The sequence below is a fragment of the Triturus cristatus genome, chromosome 3_2 (genome assembly GCF_964204655.1).
Source record: "Triturus cristatus chromosome 3_2, aTriCri1.1, whole genome shotgun sequence".
NCBI classification, from domain to species: Eukaryota; Metazoa; Chordata; class Amphibia; order Caudata; family Salamandridae; genus Triturus; species Triturus cristatus.
The window spans coordinates 362,618,082-362,636,477 of NC_140584.1; the positions used below are offsets into that span (position 1 = coordinate 362,618,082).

At 46.6% G+C, this 18,396-nt stretch overlaps 1 long non-coding RNA gene across 1 annotated transcript in view; it reads left to right on the forward strand.

Annotated features, from left to right (window-relative positions):
• The first annotated feature begins 3,928 nt into the window (after positions 1–3,928).
• Positions 3,929–18,396, forward strand: part of LOC146857382 (uncharacterized) — a 51,899-nt gene continuing 37,431 nt past the window's right edge. The window contains exon 1 of the long non-coding RNA XR_014979898.1: positions 3,929–4,011. This is a non-coding gene — a long non-coding RNA (uncharacterized LOC146857382). The remainder of the gene's footprint in view (positions 4,012–18,396) is intronic.

Genomic DNA, 18,396 nt, shown 5'->3' on the forward strand with positions numbered 1-18,396 from the left:
TCGACCAGTATCATTGTGCCCATTTTTAAAAAAGGTGACAGATCCAATCCCAGCTGTTACCGCCCAATTTCCTTGATAGACAATACTTTGAAGATCTTGGGCAGGGTTGTCTTTAATAAGATCAGGAAATGGGCTGAAGACAACCAAATTTTAAATTGTTGTCAGCTGGGCTTTAGAAGCAATGTCGGAACTGTTGAACAGTGTTTGAACTTAAATCTTATTCTGGGCAAATATACGATCGCTCAAAAAGTTCTACTTTATTTGGGTTTTATGGATTTAACCTCAGCCTTTGATTTTGTTAGTAGATCACGTTTATGGGAGATTCTTTTAAATTATGGGTTGGATGAGGCTTTGGTCCATTTTTAGGCGTATTTACACAGGGATTTAAAGGCACGGGTGAGGATAAGCAATGATTCGGAGGTTTCTGGGGATATTGTCATTGGTAGAGGGGTCAGACAAGGCTGTGTTCTAGCCCCTCTACTTTTTATTCTTTATATAAATGAATTACATAATTCCCTGTCTAAATTGACCAATGATGTACCGAAAATTAATGGCAAATTATTCCCCGTGCTTTTATATGCAGACGATGCAGTCCTCATGGGCCGCACCCCCAACGCACTTAGCACTTTAGTTACGGGGTTCGTGTCTTTTATGGCCGAACTGGACCTTTGCACTAATTTTTAAAAATCTTATATAATGATGTGTGGGCCGAAAAAACACTGTATTAATTCTATAACATCGGGCAGCGAATCCCTAACACGCACAAGCACTTTTCCTTATCTGGGCTTAGTTTTTTCAGAACCAGGCTCTTGGCAAGTCCATGTAGCCCCCAGCAGAAGCAAACTTTCCAAAGCGGTTAATTCTATAATTAGTCTTCGGCAGCCAAAACAAGCAGAAGTGGTGTTACCCTTAATCCAGATATATAAATCGCAATGTGTATCGACGGCCACCTATGGTGCTGAAGTCTGGGGGTATGTAAATTGTAGCGGGATCCAAATTGAAGAGAATAGATTTTGTAGAAAAATTCTCTGGGCTCAAATTTCATCTCCAACTTACATATGCCACAAGGAATTGAACCTATATTATGTGGAGTATTTTATTAGGTCTCGTCCAGCTATATTCTGGCTAAAAATATGGCAGAACCCCGCTGCGATTTTAACACGAGAGATAATTATAGATTGCCTTAAATGCAATAAGAGTGGTAGTATACCTTGGTTTGTTGCAGTTAAAAACAGTTTAGCCAGTGTGAAGTTGGAGCATATTTTCTTATGTCCATCAGCATTGGAAGGCATAAGTACAAAATCACTTAGGGGGGGCGCTGTATGACCTGTATCATAAAGAAAGACAGAACATCGAGCATCATAAATCATCGATTGTTAGGTATATGCCCTTTCTGGAGGCACCGAGCACTCAACATCATATGCCACAGAAATACCTCAGGAAGAATATAGGGAGATGGAAAAGGAGCTTACTTTTCCACCTTAGTGATGGTAGTATAAAATATTCACTTTGCTTCCCGATAGGACTTAATAACAACCTTGAGCAGTTGTGTTGCCCATGCGGTATTGGTAGTAAACAAACATTGTTACATTTTTTACTTTTTTGTAAATGTTATGCCAGATATACAAAACAGTATTTAACTCCCTATTTTAAGGCATGGGCTATCTTTGATTTCAAATTAGCATATTTTGAAATTTTACGGCTAGAAAGTGATGATTTGATTTTCCGAGTAAGCACGTTTTTACAAGCTGCGGTACGCTCACGTGCTTTCATGAACGAACCCTAATGTGCCACAAATTTTGTAACACTGCCTAGTCAAATTCACCTTTTATCTTTGCTCTTATAATAGTCATTAATATTGCCCGTAACTAAATATTCTGATAAAGCTGCTAGTATTGGTAGAATTGAAAATGGGGTTTTAGTTAAATTATATCTGTACCTTGATACCCATCATTGTTTGATTTATTGCACGCTATCGCACTTTATCTGTAACATACTGCTGACTTTGCACATTGGTCTAAACCTCATACTTTGTTATTAATGCTGCTAGATTCTGCAGGTTCGTCCAACCTTTTTACTGTGATGTTACTACTGTAACCTTGTATTTGCATTGGATGTGACTTGGCCTGCATCCAGTCTAGGTTTCCCACACTGCTTCAGTGTCATAATACTCCAAGCGCTCTGACATGCTACACCTTTGTTCACAGGACCAAATACTCTCTCCGAGGACGTTGACTCACCAGATTTCCAAGGGTAGTGTAAATAAAATCACCTTATTCTTTACCACGAATGACATCACACGGTTTACCCTTTGTCCAGACCTTAGTGCCCCAGTAGTCACCTATTTGCTGCTTCAGGGCTATGGCGAAGCAAAGAGTGGACATCCACCTTCAGTTGTCGTTCCTGCTACTGACTTCATGCCCCCTAAAACCGGTGGTAGCAAGGGCCCTTTGAAGGTGTACCAAAGGGCAATCCAGGGGTAGCAACTGCTTCCCTGTGCGGCCACCTGGTTCGATTGGACCAACACCTCAGACGTATGCCCCTAAGGGCAACCAAGAGGGCACATGAAGGCATCCATTCATCTTCGTTGATTACAATTCTCCTCCTTGAAGTCATGGCAAGATTTTTTTATTTTATTATTATTGGGGTTTTTTACGTCAGATTTTGCACATGGCTCTGAGGCCGTTTTAGGCCCTGCTTGGGATATTCTGCTTTCATGCCATCTTCAGCGCTATGCCGAGCCCCTGTGCACAAGTGCGCACGTTGATTAACGAGGTTCTATGCGCCACGGGGATTCTTTTTCTAATGTGTATCACTGCGCCGTGATTCACGAGCCGGGGCTGCGCATATATTATTGAACCAGGGCGACGCTCATAAACTTCCGTTTGCCCTCACATGGGGCTTGTTCTTTCATGCAGGTTTTGTTTTTCACAACTCGAAAGGGGGGAAAAAAGGACACGCCAGGCGGAATTGCCTCTGAATGCTTCCAGCTGAGGGAGATGCAGCAGAAAATGGGCCTCTTCATTTTCAAACGGCTGATAGAAATTTCAATATTTTAATAGGATCAAAAGAAACTGCATATTAAATAATTCCTGAACTTGGGTGTTGGGGGGGCTTCTAATGGCCTCGCGATCTTGCAAATCCAATGTCATAATAAGTGAAAGATTAACAGTCTAATTGCACGTAAAGCGATGAAATAATTGGATTTATTTTGCTTCTTGCATGCCATTTTATGCCTTATTAAAAATGTCAGTGAAGAAAAAATGTGCATGAACTGTAACCAGAGGCATGTGCAGTAGTCCCCGGCTGCAGCCCTTTGTGTCGGCGGAGATCCTTGTGTGTGAGCCTTAACATCTCGCCCCTTATTCTTCTGGCATGCTTAAGTGCCCCAGGGCCGCGCGGCTAAATTCATAGCGGCTTTCACGTGCTCCGGCGGCTCACAGGACCAATCCACTCTCAAGGAGACAGACGTGTGCGCAACGGGGCCAAGAAATGGCACGCAGGGTCTCGGGGACTCGTTTCCCACTCCAACGGTTGGGCATTCGGCGCGTCCTACGCCGCTCTTTGGGGACCGTGCATCACTGCCGGTAAATCTACCCTGAGTTATAAGGGTGCAACGTCAGTGAGGTCAGGTCACTACTTGCCTATAGCGCCATTGCACATTAAGGGCATTTCAAACATGTTTACTGTCAATGTGAGGAAATGAAAGTGAGAAAGCCGGTGTTCCATAATGGATTGCCTCCCCTCGGCAATGTGCTCCCCCTAAGCATGAGCGCATGCCTATTTCTTCGCGCACGCGCATGCATCAACAAAACATTCAGGCTGTATATCAGGCTATCAGGATCTGCTCCCCAGCGCACAAGTCAACGCGCATGCGCGGAAGCATTGCCCTGCGCATGCGTCTTTGTCATGTATTCAAAGCTCCGGTGGCAACGTTACCTATTGTGGTTACCTAACCGTTACCAGTGATTGTGGATGTTGGTGCGTGGTGGCCGTTCGAGGAAGAAAAAGGTCTGTCTCTTCCTTTTCACGCCTATATATAGATAAGGTTCGCCCCTTTGTGGCCGTTCGGGACGGGCAGAAAAGACTTTTCCTTCTTACGAGAAGACGAGTACAGTGTCAGCTTCCGCTCTGCTGCTGGCAGCTGCCCCCATCTCTCTCTCTTTCTTCCTCTTCCCCCTCTTTCTGTCTGTCTCGCTCCTTCTCAGTTGCTGAAAACCGTAACTTCAAGCTCTTACCCTATCTTTCCTTTAATTGTTCCCCTATGAAATGGATCCAAAAAAGAAAGAAACTCTTTTACTGTAAATGTCTTTTTCTGACATTTTACTATTGTAAAGTGCAGCCTCGGGCAGAGAGAAAAAAAGTCAGAAATACGAAAAATAACTAAATAAAGCAAGCCAGAGTGGTCGCAAAGTGGCCAGATTGGTTGTATCCACACCCAAACATATTGGGGCTACTTTACAGAGTTTGCCAGTAAAACGCTTCTTTCATTTTCTCATCTTTTTTTGAACAACGGGGCCTATTTACAAAGAAGTGACAGAGCAGAGGCGTTAGCCTTCTTGGCTAACGCCGCGCTACGCCACTTTTGAAACGCAGGGCTGCACCCTATTTACAACAATATGGTGCAGTCCTGAGTTTCCCCCTGCGTTTGTCGCTAATTTCAGCTGCCTAGCGCCAACAGTCACTCTTGCACCATAGTGCAAGGGCGCCTGTGCTGGAGGGAATGATTGTTCATGTTCAGGAAGGTGCCCCTTCCTGCACATAAACATTCTTAAATGGTGATTTATAACTTCTATGTGTGCTGCTATGTGCAGCACATATAGAAGTTGCAACGCGTCAATTTTTACATTATTGATTATGTGCAGGAAGGGACACCTTCCTGTACATAAACAATCATTCATGGTCTTATGCTGTTTTTATGTGAGCTGCACAATGCAGCACACATTAAAAAACAGCAAAATCGAGGAGAAATAAAGCATTTCTACTCGTTGCGCCCTGTTAAGACCACGTTGTTCCTGCTTACATTTATCATGCTTTACTTAATCTTGCATTCCATATGAGTAATTGCTTTTTGTAAGATGTTATTACTTTTTTCAGGCAGCATATTACTCTTGTCTAGTGCATAATTTGAATTGAGTCTCATCCAGGTGTTTATAGCGGGTCAGTGCAGTGCGAGTTTCTCTCAGTGGGGCAGTATGTTGCTCCGTGGGGGAGAGGATGTGGCGCTATGGCTAGAGGTATCAAATTTAGAACTGGGGAACCAGGTTCAGCCTTCACAACCAGCCCACCAGATCACTCTACTTAGGGAGCACATTCCCATGCTAGACCACAGAAGCCCCCGTCAGACTGTACAAGTCCTGTTGTCTTCGCACCAGCAGGTGTACCCTAGCGATAGCAAGTGTGGGTTAACCTCGAAAGCCTGTCCATCACAATCCGTGCTGAAGTTCACCTCCAGTCTTGCGGGCAGGCCTACAAAGCAGCGCACCCCAGAGTGACAGTGACTCTGTCACAGGACCCTTGAAGCCAGTCCCCCTCACCCATTGGTATCTCCATAGGCCTTGTTTCAGCAGTAGTAGCTGCCACTCACCATGGATCGGCAGTGCAGGATTTGCAAGCACAGCAAACTAAGTTCACAAACTTCACGGTCTCTGCTTCATGCACAAGCACTTTTAATATGGGCTGCCTGCTTTGGGGCCAACAACATTATGCAGCAATGGAGAATAAAATGATGCCGCAGTCTTGACTAAATTAAGGCTGCAGCGTAATACAGTATATTTTCTGATACTTTATTATTTTTATATGTACTAACAGTCTCTGCACATATTTTGTCTCATTAGTTCCAGTGTAACATACAAATGCAGCAGTGAGAAAGGTGACCAGTCAACCTTTTGAAAGGGCCAACCACTTTTCAGCGACATAAGTCAAATTGTTTAGTTACTTTTGATCCGTTTAAGCTACAAACAATTTATTAGTTAAAATCATCAGATTATGCAGCAGAGGATGTATTATGTGGCAAATATGGCAAAGCCATAATTATGTTGAAAATATTTAAAAACTAGGATATATTGCCGTTCATGTTTGAATTGCTCTTATGGAAAAAGGGAGAAGTGATGATGATGATAGAAACTGCATGGCTCGGACACAACTGGGTTGTGATTCCACTTTGTTGCATATTTAGGGCATTCTGTGATTGGAAACATATCCCACTTTTTGAATATATTTTAATGTCAATAGCTCATTAAATCTTTAATAAACCAGTGTATCCATTGGTTGAATTAAATAATGCAATAAGTTGTAATTGGCCAGTGAAATGCCAAACAAATACGAAAAATTGGGATGTTTGGCTCTTTCTGGCCACACCTCTGACTCCACCCACTGACCCATTCCACAGGTTATTCCCGCCCTCTGATTCTCCGCCCACAGTTCCCCTACTTTTTTTTCCCCACTTCGACCACTGTGAAAACCACCCACTTGTTGGAAATGTTGTCTTTATATGACAGTTTTGAATTCCAAAGTGCAGCCTAGCGACGGATAGGAAAAAAGGTTCAACATAATTAAATAAAGCAAGATCGAGTGGTCGCAAACTGGCCAGATTGGTTATTATTCACACCCAAACACATTAGTGCCACTTTTACAGAGTTTGCCAGTGAAGCGCTATTTTTTTTTTTTGGTATGTTAGTTTGAACAATATTGTTTTCCCCGTATGGGGAAGCGCACCATTCCTGGAGGTACTGCAATACTTAGTTGGCATGTGGAGTGGAAATTGTTTAATGTGATCTGTGTCAGCTGTTTTTCTCACTTTAGTTTATAAAATGTGTACCGCTGCTCTGTTCAGGGATGTGGTCTTTTTAAATCTTACTGCTGTCATGTTAACTCTTGAGGCAAAAATACTCATTGATTTCTGAATAATGTAAAAAAAATGTTCACCACGTTGTTCCTGCTTACGTTTCACTCGCGTTACTTAAACTTGCATTCATTTTAAGTGTTTACTTTTTCGAAGGCTTTTTTTTTTTTTCCAGGCAGCATATTACTTTTGTCTAGTGCGTAATTTGAATAGGGTCTCATCTAGTTGTTTATAGCGGGGCACAATAGGGTTGTAGCTAAAAGTACTGCAAGTTTCTCTCAGTGGGTCAGTATGGTGTTCAGTGGGGAGAGGATGTAGCACTATGGCCAGAGTTGTTGATTTTGGAACTGAGGAATTATGGTTCAGCCTTCATGACCAGTCCACTCCCCAGAGGGAGCGCATTCCTATGCTAGACCTTAGAAGGCCCCACTACACCTTAGGAGCGCTGCTGTCTCATAGCACCAACAGGTGGACCCTAGCAGTGGCATTTGTGGGTTAACCTTGAATGCCTGTCCACTAAAATCCGTACTGCAGTTGACCTGCAGTCTTCCGGTCAATCCTACGAAGCAGCACATCCTAGAGCAACAGTGACTGTCACTGAGGTCACAGGACCATTGATGCCAGTCCGCCTCACCCTTTGGTACCTCTATTGGCATTGTTTCAGCAGTGCAACTCACCAGGGATTGTCAATGCAGGATTTGCACGCACACCAATCTAAGTTTGCACGCTTCAGGCACAAGCACTTTTAACTAATTGTTCTAGCAGGGAAGCCAGGAAAAAATAATAAGTTTTCAGATTTTTACATTCCTCATTCAGCTACCAGATTATCATGTCTTGCCCTCTTACACTTTACATTAAAGGTTAATTTTAATAATGTGTTTTTCTTTAATTTGTGGCGCTTTAGTTTACAGCGTGTGACATCCAAAAGCCACAACGAAGCTCGGATTATTTGAGCTCTGGCTCAAAGCTCTCAGTGGCTCGCACACATTTTAGTTTAATCTCACACCACCTGCACTCGGTGGGAATGTGGATACTGCCAAAGTGTTAATTATCTTCCCTGTTTGTGAGGGGAAAAGTAGGCCAGGAAATCAGATTTTATAGGGAACACTCACCTAGAACAGCCTGGTGTGTACTGGGTGCAGTGAAACTACAAATACTGGTCCTGCCACTGTGGGACGGATCACATAGACCGCCCTTTAGTTATGTGGTCTGCTGATATGATTCCTTACTTCCCAAAATTCTTGGTCTTTGCAATGTTTGTAGATTGTCCGGTATTTTAAGCCATCTTTCTCATTGTTGTTTATTTCCCACTTTTCCTTTGGATTGTTTACGACTCCCAGCCATTGCCACCCCTGTTTATTTATTATTTGTCCTGTATCTGACAAATGGGAGCATTTTGATGTTGTTGCCATGTTTAGTGCTCCCGTACCGAGGGGGTTGTGACACAGGGCGGGAGCGTGGCCTGTCGGTAAACGGATGGTGCGTGCATTCTTTTAAATGGAAACCTCTTGAGAAGGGCGACTGATAAATAGGGGCCTGGGGGAGGAGGGATGTGACGTTTCCCTCATTGGAAAGTCTTTCATTAACTCTTCAATACTCTTGTGATTCAGTCGCACACAGAATTCTATTGAGTGGTTGACTTGCATCAATGCACTTGCCTTTCTGTCAGTGCATTAAAAAGGCTTCCAATGTGTCCATAATTGTTTCCTGAGGCAAGCATGAGTTCCTGAATCAGACTGTATGACCCAGTGTGTAATAATTGTATAGCTCTTCAATCCCTGGCGGCACAGCACCCCGGATAATGTGCTGCACAACTGAACACTTATAAGGTCCCAAAAGTGCAACCTATTGGCTATGCTGATGCTTGTTCACTCCAGTGAACTCCACAAAGAGCTGATGACTCACCTGATGGTTTTTGGTACAATCTGTATATAAAGTCCGCACTCTCGTGCTCCAAGTACTGCACCAGGCGACACATTTGTCCTAACAACTGGCTTTATTAATTTTACTTAAGGGATGCCTGGCTGCCAAGAGGATATCAACCACCTTTGGAGTAAGATCAAACATGTTCCGCTGTCGCCGCTCAATCTCCATGCACGAACATGGATTTTTCAAATGCCTAGGCTGGGAACCCAGCCCTTCTAAAGCAATAGCAGGTTCTCCCGTGGACACAGCCACATCAGTGGACAGATATTCAAACCCAGGAATTCTGATTATCATACCCTCCGTGCCCAATTGGGGTCCTCTGAGTCCAAGTTATCCAAGTTGGTCCTAATATTCTTGAGTGTGAGACAGGAGTGGTATCGACAGGAAGGCAAACAGGAGTCTGGTCGGCCGCGTCTAGGAGGCCGGCATCCAGGGCTCTGCCTTGGCCTGGGTCCGCTCCTTCTTGAGCAACCGCCATCAGGCGGTTCGGCTCTCTCAGTTCTCTGCTGACGAGGTTGAGGTAACCTGTGGCGTCCCGCAGGGCTCCTCCTTATCCCCCCTTCTTTTTAATTTATACCTTACCCCCCTTATTCGCTCTTTACGAGGCAGCTGTGTCACCGCGTTTAATTATGCGGATGACATCCAGCTGGTCTTCGATATTAACTCCACGGCCCAGTCTATCGACAATTTTCAAACTACTCTTTGTTACATCAGTGACTGCATGGGGGCGAATCATTTGAAACTTAACCCTGACAAGACAGAACTCCTGCTTGTCGGGGGTACAATCAACCCCTGGAACTCCACCTTTTGGCCCACAAGGTTGGGCACCCCCCCTAATCCCGTCAGCTCAGTGAAGAGCCTTGGGATCATCATTAGTAATGATCTCTCGATGAAATCCCAGATTGGTGCGGTGGTGTCTTCCAGCTTTTTCCAGTTGAGAAAAATCCATAAGATTGCCCGCTTCCTGACCACCGAAGCCCTCACCCTGGCATTACTGGCGCTAGTCATCTCCAGGATAGACTATGCCAACTCCCTCTATGTTGGCATACCAGTATACCAATCAAAGAAGCTTCAACTGGTCCAGAACCAGGCAGCACGGCTCATTCATCACCAACCCAAACACCAAAGTCCTTTGTTGGTACAGGACCCTTGTTCATCTCTTCACTTTTGCACCCATATGTTCCTTCTCGCAACCTTCGTTCCGCCCACCTGGCTCTACTCCAGATCCCAACCTTCAAACGTAAAAAACAGGGAGGACGAAGGTTCTCATTTCTTGCCCCTTCCTTTTGGAATGCCCTTCCACTAAGTTTAAGACTGGCCTCCCCCCTAACCCACTTCAGGTCTCTCCTAAAAACCCACCTGTTTCGCATAGCCTATAACTACTCTCCTTAACCCCTTGGACTGTTTGTTTTCTTTTCTCTTTGCTTCCAGCGCCAAGAAACCGTCTGGTGTTAGCCGCGCTTTATAAATTCTTTTTACATTACATTACATTACATTACATAAGGCGGAACGCACATCTGAGTGAGAGATGCCTTGGAAATATTGTTCTGCAGAAGTGCTGACATTGCTCGTTCTTGATGGTGGCAAATAGATCAAGCCAAGTTTCTGCCCATTCGTGGAAGAGAACCTGCCGTTGCCTCCAGGTGTAATTGCCGCTCGTGATCCACTAGGCGCTGTCTGCTGAGCCAATCCGCCAAGACCTCTGGCCTCCTGGTCAGAATACTGCTTTTCCCCTCATGCAGCACCCCCGTTGAGTGCCTGCCCCCAGCGCTGCAAGGTTGGTGCTCGAGGCTTCTGTGCCTCCTCCCGCTCGTCTCTGCTTCTGTGCCTGATTCTTTCCTCCTTATTCTTGTCTTTTAATTTTTCTTTTCCTTTTCCTTTTCATGTTCTTTTTTGCCTTTTTCTTGTTCCTTTATTTATTCTTCCCAATTCCCCCTTCTTTTTTTTTTCCTGCGTTTTTCGTCGCTGCTGCCCCCACGTGTTGGCGCTCCCGCCTCTCAGCTGTCCCACCGTCCCAATATTTAATGGCAGCAGTGGGTGCACCAAAGGCAAGCCGGTCTGCGTCCCGACCAGTGCCAGGGACCCTGGTCCTTCGACCCACCAGCACTACAGCTCCCCGATCCTCTACGCACTCAATGCCAGCCAAGACAACTACAAGCATTCTTCACTTATCGACACACACAGACCTTTTACCTGCTGCCACTGTCGGCACTTCTTCGCCTTCACTGAGACCCAGGACCCACCTCAACCCACCCGCCACAACTCCACTGCACCCCAAACCATGCAATGAATCTTCCTCAACGTGGACTCCCTCCACAAACATATCGTTGACCTCCTTGACAGCACTTCCACTGACGTCGCCTTCCTCATAGAAAACTGGACGAGCGCCGTCTTGGGACCGGACATCGTGATCGCAATCCCTGAAGGCTCCAACATCACCCGGAAGGACCGCCACGGAGGAGGCATCGCCATTGCTCACAAATCCAACTTCCGACTGAGCACCTACACTGACGGGCCCACAGACATGATGGAACACCTTCACTTAAAGATACAGCCCAACCCGACCGCCATCTTCCGAGGCACCCTCCTCTAAGGACCCGCACACCTTTCTCCGACTCCATCACCAATATCACCCCGCATGACCTCGCCTCCACCGACCTACACCTTGCAGGGACACCTCAACTTCCACGTTGACAACCTCCAAGACCCCAACTCCTCCTCCCTCCTGGACAACCTCATCAACATCGGATTTAAACAGATCGTACCAGAACCCACACATTCATCAGGACACACCCTCGACCCCATTTTTACAGCAGGAAACTCCATCACCTTCAGCCCCACCACTCAACTCCCATGGATGGACCATCATTGCGTCCACTTCACCTACAAAGCCAACATCACTCGCAAATGTCCACACCAGCTCCAATGCAGGAATTGGAAACCACATCCCCGATGAACAGCTCCCGCATCCCTCATCTGCTCTGCTCCCACCACCGTGGACGACGACCCAACCACGCCTTCTTCCACCACAAAATTAGAACAACCTCCAGGACAACCTACACGCGGAACCTACACCCACCATTCCCTACACCATGCGGCCTACAATCGACAGCTGGACCGCCCTCTCCATCAATGACACCCTGAAGACTATGAAGTCAGTCCACTCTGGGGCCCCACTGACCCTTGCCCCCACCACATCTCCCACAGAGCTGCCAACATCATTGACCCACTGAGCTTCTACGAATCATCAACCGCTCCTTCGAGACCTCCTTCCCCGGTGACTAGAAACACGCCAATATCAACTCTCTCCTTTTTAAAAAAACCCTCAGCGGACCCCACCAACCTCCAAAAACTTCAGACCAATCTCCTTACTCCCTTACCCGGCAAAAGTCATTGAAAAAGTCTTCAACAGCCAGTTTGCCTCCTTCCTAGAAGAAAACAGCATCCTCGACTCGTCCCAATTTGGCTTCACGTAAAATCACAGCACCGAAACCGCCCTTCTCGCTGTGACAGACGACATCTTCTCCCTCCTCGACAGAGAAGAGATTGTGGCCCTCATCCTCTTGGACCTCTCCGCAGCCTTCCACACTGTATCTCATCACTCCCTAGCCCAAACACTACATGATGCAGAAATCCAGAACAAGTACCTATACTGGATCCTCTCATTCCCATCTGGCAGTATGAAGCAGGTCAGACTCCCACCCTTCCTCTCGTATCCCACACCGACCATCTGCGGAGTTATCCAAGTATCCTCCATCAGCCCCACCCTGTTCAAGATCTACATGGCCCCGCTCGCACCCATCGTCGGATCCCACGGACTCACTATCCAATAAACCCAATATCTCCAAACACAACTTCCAAGAAGTAATGGAAGCTGTCGCCAGGTGGATGAAGAAAAGCTGCCTACAACTCAACGCGGACAAAAGTGAAGTACTCCTCATAAGCCCACACCCAGATGCCTGTAATGACTCCTTGTGGCCCCCACCTTCTGGAACCCTCCCTCCCCCACCACCACACACGGAACCTCTGAATCATCCTGGACTTAAAACTGCCAAATAAACGCCTTGTCCTCCTGTTTCCACACCCACCGTTCCCTACGAAAGACCTTCAACTCGATTCCTTTTGAGCACAGGAAAACTGTCATCCACGCCCTCCTCAGCAGCTGTCTGGCCTACGGCAATGCACTCTACGCTGAGATCAACAAGAATCTTACCCCAAACAAAACGTCCAGAACGCCTGCACTAGACTACTACTCAACCTACTTCGCCACATCACCCAACACCTGCGGACACTACATTGGCTCCCCATTGAGTATAGAATCCCCTTAAAGCTTCGCCCACAAAGCCCTCCAAAACACCAGACCTACCTATCTTGTTTTACGCACCCCAAAGATCCCTCCGGTCAGCCCAGCTCTCCCTTGCTATGGTGCCGCTCATCAAGAAGACTAGAACAGGAGGCTGTTCCTTCTCCTTCCATGTGGCCAGGGTATGAAACATCCTCCCACCTCACCTCCAACAGACGCCAACACTCTCCAAATTCACGCAGGACCTCAAGACCTGTCTCTTCGACTCAGTGAACATCCGGGACCTGCACGTGCCCCCTGCCCCTCCGAGCGCCTTGAGACCCTTCGGGTGAGTAGTTGTGCTTTACCATCCTTGATTGATTGATGGCCCTCTACTCCAGAAGGTTGATGTGGGGCTGGGACTTCGACAGAGGCCACTGATTCACCCCCTCCCCCCCCCATCTTTCACAGATCGCCACTCTCAAACCAGAAGCAACGCATTGGTCACTGTCCGCTCTGGGTAGGGAAGGCTCTACTGCTGACTCAATCACAGTTCAGTAAGAATCACTGAAGATCTTTTGCAGTGTCTTCCAAAATATCAATTTAGTCTGAGATGTCCCCTTGATATTAAGCCCACTGAGACTTCCGATCCCGCTCCAGAGCCCACATTTGCCACTTGATGTGCTGGAGGCTATCAGTTCCCCAGCCTTAGAGTTGGCCTTAGTCCAGTACCACAGTGTTACATTGAAGGATGCTACTTTGATGTTCAAACATGTATGTAAATATGAGTACTAAAACATGCGGCCTAAACCTGTATATTATTTTTAGCTTTGTACATCAGGCTTTCCATCCTCCTGTTAAACATTGAGGGATTCTGCTTTGTGAGGTTTGAGTGTGGCAAGCATAAGCCATGTGGAGCAAGTGAAGTCTCTTCACAATTCACATAACCACACTTCTTGTTGCTTTGTTTTCCATGGAAAATAATTCCGTGTTTGTTGGTATTCCTCTCTGCATTTCTTTAAAATGCGGAAGATCTTCACCTTATTCTTAGATTTTCTCCTACACGTTGTACATTAACTGTTGCACCTTATGTGTTTGAGCATGACGGTTCAGAATCCACATGCAGCAGATGATTGATCTTCAAAATTCCTCCAACTTTATTTTTTAAACATGGGTATTTTCAACTTTTTACATTAGATTTTCGCTTGCCCATTCCACATGAAGAGTTTTTTAGATTTTTCTCTTGCCTGTTTTATATTGGGATGCTGCTTTGTATCTGCACATCTTCGCCCACAGACACAGGCCAGCACGGACGCCTAGGCCGTTGCTGCCGATTTCGATTCACCACTGAGGCTACGCGGAGCGACCTCTGCCTCGGGTCCAGAGAGGGCCCTGTAAGACCTGGGACACTTTTCTTGTCATCTTGCTAGGGCTGTGGTGCGTCCATCCCTGTTCTTCTCCAGGTCTCTTCTCCCCTCTAGGAGTTATTCTGAGCTCTAAGAGCAGCCACCTTCTCACGGTTCTGCTCCTGCTGCCTCATACCGCATATCCTCATTATGCCTCGCTCTTTCCTCTGCCTGTTTGCTATACTGCTGTTACCTCCCAAGTGTGCCGCGTTCTCTCGTGCCTGATTATTAGATATCCTAGTGTTCCGTGCTCTCCCTACTGACCTGCCGGTAATACTGTTTACCCCTTCATTGTGCTTTGGCCTCTCCACTCCTTATTGTTAGACTGTGTTTGTTAAAAATCTGGTACATTGTCTCCCCTCATTATTTCTCTCTCTCACCCCTCTCTCTCTCTTCCCCCTCCCTCCCTCGTCACCAACTCTACCTGTAGGAGAGTAGGATCTGCTTCTTATAGTTACCCCCACTTTTTGCTGATGTTTCACTGTTTTTTGACTTATGCTGTGGTCCTGATTGGCAGGATCCCAGTCAGACTATCTGATTTCCCTCTAAATTGATTCCATGTACTTTAGGTACACTCCAGATTGGATACTGGGGTACCCTTATGAGTCCCTAGTATACGGTACACTATGTACCAAGGGCATAGGTACCCCAGAGGTCTACCAGGGTCTGCAGCATATATTATGCCACCTCTGAGCAGCCTTCCAAAATGACACCACAGGTCTGCTACTGCAGCCTCAGTAAGGTGGTGCATTCACCCCTTACTGTGGTATAGGTTACCTATATAAATTTTGATCACACACATATAAACCTATAAGTCTTAACAATCCTGAAGGCAGGGTGCTTTGTTTTCATGTGAGAGGGTGCCCATGCATGAGCAGATCCCCTCTGCAGCCTTCGGAATCTAATCCCCAGGGTTGTATGTGATGCAGCCAGATCATATACTATTAAATGCATTATAACCTCGCGGTAAATGCTAACTTTGGAATGGCTGCACAGAAACATGTTGTGTTTGGTGCCAAACACTTTGGAATCATACCTCCCTGCCAGTAACTGGCGTGGGAGGTATGATTCCACCCTACTAGAGGGAGAAACATGACTACACTGGTACCAGCTTAACAGACCCCGGTGCACCACAAAATGGATGCTGCAGACACAAGTCTGCCCTCCTGCTGCTGGACGAAACTCTGGCAGGGGAAGGCCTGACGATCGGTTTCCTGTCACAGGGAGGTGTGACCACCTCCCATGCAGGCTTTATTGTATTGGGCCTGGGTGGGGGCACTCCAAGAGTGCTTTGATGTCTGCACTGGGGCACGTTTGGTGCCCCTGTGCATAGTCCAGTTCAAACCGGTCCCAGGGGCTACCAGCCCCTGCTCTAGCGCAAAACTGGACAAATGAAATGGGTGTAGCCACCCCTCTTTCCTGACCCTCCCATAGGTGGGTCCACAGAGTGTACAATCCCTTCCTTGGGTATAAAGTAGGAACTCCTGGCTACAGGACTTTAGATATTCCTGGAAGAAACTCTGACACTGAATCCTGGATCTTCGACTATCTACAAGACTAGATAACTGAAGAATCTCCCTTGAAGTAAAGGAGTTACTCCCCTGCTTGTCAGGCACCAAAAAGACGCATCTGTTCGGAGTCCTCAGGAGCTTCGGAGATGCCAACAGAAGACTGTTGCCACACAGGAGGTGGGTTTCCAAGCGTCCATGAGGCTTACATGATTCCTCAGCAAACATGAGACCCGTAGCCCTTGTGGGGACCGTGCAACCCGAACCCCTGGACACTGTGACCATTTCCAGCTGCACACTCTTCCCGGCATTCCCCGAGGCTGTGCTTTGGGCTACTTGTAGTCCAGACCCCGAGCAGCGATTGCACTGAAGATCACTGGCCTACACTCTCCGAGTGTTCCGTGGGCTGTGTTCCGTGGGCTGGTTCCAAGTGTTTTCTCTCAACACCCCTTTCTAGATCTCTTGTCCGTTGACTTGTGGGTCATTGAGAAGGGCAACTTTACTTTTAGCAGGCTTTCCTGATTGCTCCACAAGTTCCCTGACTCTCCATTGCTTGGGGAGTCCCCTGGACCTCGCTTGTCCCCACCGAAGCCTTTGTTCTCTCACCACGTGGGTTGCCACTGCCAAGGCTTGTTGGTTCCAATCCGGTAACTGAGACCCCTCACTGGACATCCTTTGTGGGACAGCTCGCCTGCGGATCCTTGTCGTCGTCGACTTCTCCTGGTCCTCGTGGCAGCAGAGTCCCACTTCACCTGTCTTCAACTGAAGCACACGACATCGGTGGGCATTCGCCTATCTTGCCCCTGGTCACTGGCTATTGACCCAGACTCTGTCCCCTCTGCTTTCAGGTTCTTCCCATCTCGGATCCAAGCTTGGATCTCCTCGGACACTTCTCCTCTTCACGGCAGCAGCACTTTACATCATCTCGCCATTGAAAACAAGGACGACTTCCGACACCATTTCACACCCATGCACCCGGCTTCCCTGGGTTAGTTAACACGAGTACTCCGGTGCTCCCGTGGGTGTTGACATTAGAACCTTCTATGTCCAAAAGGGTTTGTTCCTAGTCCTCCTCTAAGTGTCCTTAAACTCTAATTTCTCAACCGCAACTTTGTCATAGCATTGTACGGGGCTCTGTAGTATATTGTGCTTATTTACTGTGTTGTATTGATTGCAACATATGTGCTTTGACCTATAATCTCATAAAGAGATTAGTAGGGAGTGTTCAGAAATAAATATATATATATATATATATATATATATATATATATATTTGCTCCTCTGTCGGGGGAAGATTTGGAAAAGGTTTGAACGGCTTGGTTCCGGCGTGGAGGTACGCACCACCAGCAAGTGTGCCAAATTTGCCCGACCTTTAACCATTTTTGTTGCCCGCGAGAGTGTAAGGGTGGACTGGCGCTACCGAAGACTGTCTCCGGTATAGATCCAAACATCCTTGAAAATGGGTTGAACACGGAGCACAAGTATGAGCTGAAATTAACAAATGTTAATAATTTTCCAACAACGAGGAACCGCCCACTGGAGGGTATGGACTAAAAACTGTTCAAAGAACCACAAGTTCCAGGATGCCTTTCGAACTGTGATCGCGCCCCCTAGAGGGCTATAAAAATAAATTTAGGCAATCATTGTGCATTTGAGCAGTGCCGTGTGTGCTTGGTCTACCTTTGAGAAAGGTCTTTGTAAGACCGAAACGCGTCCGGATTGCCAAAATTATTAAAAAGTGAAAAGCCAACTGTGCGAGTGTGCCTCCTTTGCTCCTCTGCTGGGGGAGAGTTGGAAAATATATATATATATATATATATATATATATATCACACACCTGGTGTAGATCTCCTTTTATTTGGTTATTTAAGAGATTATAGACTGGTAAAACAAGCTGCTTTACATTCCTTCAAAACTTATCTTGAAGGCTGCTCACCATAGCTACCACTAGGATAGCTTTCAATAAAGGTTGTCTTTAACCTATCATCAATAAGGGTTGTTTGGACTGGTGCAAGGTGCCCACTAGAACTAGTGGACAGCATATACCAGGCCAACTTCTCACACTATCCACATAGCCGGACACACGCCTGACCCCATTTTCACGTCCAGAGACCTGGTCAGGTTCAACCACATCTCGCAGCTCACCTGGGCCAACCACTACAGCATCCACTCCACCATCTCAAGACTTACCAACACTGGCACCATGCTCCCCAATTCCATGCGCAGAAACTTGAAAAATATAGCAGAACAGTGGAACAATACTCTCAACTCTCACCTCCCACAATAAGCTGTGAAAAACTTCATAGAATCCATCGACATAATTACCACTGCCAAGCAAGCCAGATCCAGATAACTTGTCAGAAGAGCTAGCTGGTTAATCGCTGAGCTGAAATCCACCACATGCAACTGTTGGCAAGTAGAAAGAAGTGG